Source organism: Limulus polyphemus, unplaced genomic scaffold (genome assembly GCF_000517525.1).
Source record: "Limulus polyphemus unplaced genomic scaffold, Limulus_polyphemus-2.1.2 Scaffold115, whole genome shotgun sequence".
In the NCBI taxonomy this organism is placed as follows: domain Eukaryota; kingdom Metazoa; phylum Arthropoda; class Merostomata; order Xiphosura; family Limulidae; genus Limulus; species Limulus polyphemus.
This window is the reverse complement of record NW_013665725.1, coordinates 605,120-608,883: the sequence shown is the minus strand read 5'-3', so window position 1 is coordinate 608,883 and position 3,764 is coordinate 605,120. Positions and strand designations below refer to the sequence as shown.

At 34.4% G+C, this 3,764-nt stretch overlaps 1 protein-coding gene across 2 annotated transcripts in view; it reads right to left on the bottom strand.

Annotated features, from left to right (window-relative positions):
* Positions 1 to 2,210, bottom strand: part of LOC106471755 — a 15,280-nt gene extending 13,070 nt beyond the window's left edge. For both annotated transcript variants that reach the window (XM_022401299.1, XM_013932381.2), the window contains exon 1: positions 2,031 to 2,210. The gene's annotated coding sequence lies outside the window, so the exon portion shown is untranslated. The remainder of the gene's footprint in view (positions 1 to 2,030) is intronic.
* Positions 2,211 to 3,764: the final 1,554 nt, after the last annotated feature.

Below are 3,764 nucleotides of genomic sequence, written 5' to 3'. Positions count from 1 at the left end.
TATATAAGCCCGGCAAATTATTGCCGATAGATAGATATAAAGACAGATAATTGAGTCAAGCGAGCTGTAGTGACCGTAAATAAAGTGCGTGAATCGTTGTGAATTATAGCGAGTGTTAAAGATAAAGTGACTGTGGAAATTCTTTGTATTGCAAAGTTGTATTGAGAAAGAATAAACTAGTTTTATTTCAGAAAGGACTTGTATCGCTGAAGTTCCTCGTGAAGAATTTATACCGGAAATTAATAAACGACCAGAGACGTAACAGTATGTAGATTTCTTCCAGTTTCGTATTTATCTAGTTGAGAAACAATTCTAAAAGCGTGAATTTGTATTTAAATTGTTTGTTTGTTCGTTTTTAATTTCGCGCAAAACTACACTAGGACTATCTGCGCTAGCAGTGTAAGACTAGAGGGAAGGCAGCGAGTCATCACCACCCACCGCCAACTCTTAGGCTACTCTTTTACCAACGAATAGTGGGATTGACCGTCACATTATAACGCCACCACGACTGAAAGGGCGAGCATGTTTGGTTTGACGGGGATTCGAACCTGCGACCATTGCGAGTCGAGCGCCCCAACCACTTGGCTATGCTGGGCCGTGTATTTAAATATTTAACTCGGATTTCAAATGGTGAGTTGAAACAAAACTCAGAAAAGAAGCACAGCTAAACCTAAGAAACCGTAGAAAATATGAACTGGTGAAAAAGGATTCAATATGATATTGAATAATTAAAAAACACAAGGCTTTGAGTTGTCATAGGATATTAATTATTTAAATATCGTCAAACGTTTGATGTACATTCTCAGTTTAAGTGATAAATTCCAAGACAACAAGGTAATAATATATCTAGAAATGTCTACATGGTTTTGGCCGGTTTTAAGGTAACACTAACAAAGGCGTATCAATAAAAAGGTTTATTAAAAAAATTAAAAGAGGTCAAAATTTATGGACAATATATACTATTAAAACGAACTTCTAACTGAAAATGAAGTTATGGATTATTTATTTTGTGAAGCGCCACAGTGGCACAGCAGTAAGTCTGAAGGCTTACAACGCTAAAAATCGGATTTCAGTACCCGTGTTTGGCACAGCACAGATAGCCCATTTTGTAGCTTTGCAATTAACAACCAATATAAAAAAAAAGGAAGCATGACAAACTTTTCCTGCCAAATACATGCAACACATATTAAGGGAATTGTTTATCGAAAGCTAAAATAACGATTGGCTTAATAAACTGGAATAAAATATATTGTCCCACGGTGGGACAGCGGTAAGTTGACGCTAAAATATGAGGTCCGATTCCCCGCGGTAAGTACAGCAGATAGCCCAATGTGGCTTTACTCTAAAACAAACAAACAGAAAAGAACATCTTAAAAAGAAAGCACAATCTAATGACATTTAACATAATCTGACAATAGAGTAAGTAATACGAAACTTTAAGATCTTTAAAAATTAAGACAAACATATTCGTCTGAAAATGCTATTCCCTAACTTTAAGATCTTTAAAAATTAAGTTAAGATAAACATATTCGTCTGAAAATGCTATTCCCTAACTTTAAAAATTAAGATAAACAGATCCGTTTGAAAATGCTATTCCCTAACTTTAAGATCTTCAAAACTTAAGTTAAGATAAACAGAGCCTTCTGAAAATGCTATTCCCTAATTTTAAGATCTTTAGAAATTAAGATAAGATAAACAGATCCTTCTGAAAATGCTATTCCCTAACTTTAAGATCTTCAAAACTTAAGTTAAGATAAACAGAGCCTTCTGAAAATGCTATTCCCTAATTTTAAGATCTTTAGAAATTAAGTTAAGATAAACAGATCCGTCTTAAAATGCTATTCCCTAACATTATCAGATATTGGCTCTGTGAATTTAAGTTCGAATGTTTATAATTATTAACGAATGTCTCGACAACCAGAGGTTGTTTTTGTGTAGATATTATAATGCATGTCAAATAAAACGAAAATACCTTTTTTTTTACTAGTAAAAGTTACAACTAAGTTAGATTTTATACAAATCCATCTTACCTTTTAACGGGTAATTCTTACTTAAGATCCGCCGGTGTCTCGATTTATCAAAGATCTCACAGAGATCACCTCACCAAGTGCACAAAATGTAAACTAGTCTCTCTCTTTCTATATACCTATCAACTAACTTTATTTTTATTTTTTCTTCCAAGAACACCGTTTCCTATTCGTTATGTTCCAGTATTTGCCTTTGGAAACGTTTATCGGGAAAACTCGCCCTAACTGAAACCTCTTTCTGTAGGACAGGTCCTATAACGCAGTTGTGGAACATTAGAACAAGTCCATTGGGCGACGACAAGGTCAGTTACACGGTAGGCCTAGTGGCTGAGCTGAATTAATTATTCTACAGCTATAAACACACGTTCAGCATGTATGCAGTTCTTGTTAACGTTTTTATTTTATCTAAAATAGTAACCTGATCTGTACTTGGCTTGAATGTTTAGGCATTGTTGCTGTGATCTAAAAATGAACTTTGGCAGATCATTTTTCGGTAAAGAACCAGTATAATTCCATATCAGTTATCAATACTGTGTATTTACACCTTTATTTCTTAAGGGCGGTAGCCTATCTTTTGTAGCACGTGTATATAGTATCGACCTAGTTTTGGTAGAACTCCCTCATTTAAACCGGTTTACATCCAAAGAAAACTCAGCGATACACGTGCAGGCCCTTATTTGCACGTAACCTAACAAAGTGAAGAAAACAATAAAAAAATTATATATATACACACAAGAAGTTACCGATAAGATTTGAAGCCAAAGTATTATGTGTGGGAAGGATTAATGACACATTTAAATATATAAAATTAGATTACTAGTGCTATTTTTGTGGGTTTTCCTCCTTCCAAGTTTAGAAAATACATTTCCTGTCATCTAGTTAATACATCAAGATGTCAATAAGATGCTTTATACGGAATATTTGATTTGCACCTGCACAGATGTCGATTTTCCCACACTACACGTGTGATTTGAACATAGTACGCGCTTGAAGTCGCTAAATTCAATTTAAGGGTTTTATACAAATCATTAAAAACAGATGTCTATATTAATTAGGATATTGTAGTGTCAGAAGATATTATAATACATCTAACAGGCATATAAAACGTGTAGACTTACAAGAAAGCAAACATAAGCAAGTGAATACCACTGCACTAGCAAGTCCAAACCTGTCCAAATTTTATCCCTTTCACAGTAATGCGCATGCGTGTGACATAAGTGCGATCGAGAGCTCATTCATCTGAAAGAATAATGTATGCTTTCAACGAGTTTAATGAAGCGTGTTATCTTTCCTTAACGTTATTTGGTGTATTGGCCAAGCCAGTAAATTAGTTAATTCTTTTAGCCCTGTTGTCTTTAAAATTAGGATGATTAAGAGTAGAATTTATATGGGAGCATAGATTTTTCTCACATATGGATTTAGTAGTAAACACCGCCACTCTTACTTTGAAGTTTGTAAAAACTGCGAAGAGGACGAGGACTTTGGGACCGATGTATATACGTACTTTATTTACCACGCTACTTTTCTTAAAATTATTACGAGGTAAAACAACAACTTATAATATATATTGCGTTTTACATTACCCACCTAAAAACGCAGTATTCACCCGTTATCTGTTGCCATGGTTACTCTTGGTCAAAAATACTGTTACGTCTCTGCTCGTTTGATAATTTCCGGTAGAAATTATTCCCGAGAAACTTCAGCGATACAAGTCCTTTCTTAAATAAAACTAGTTTA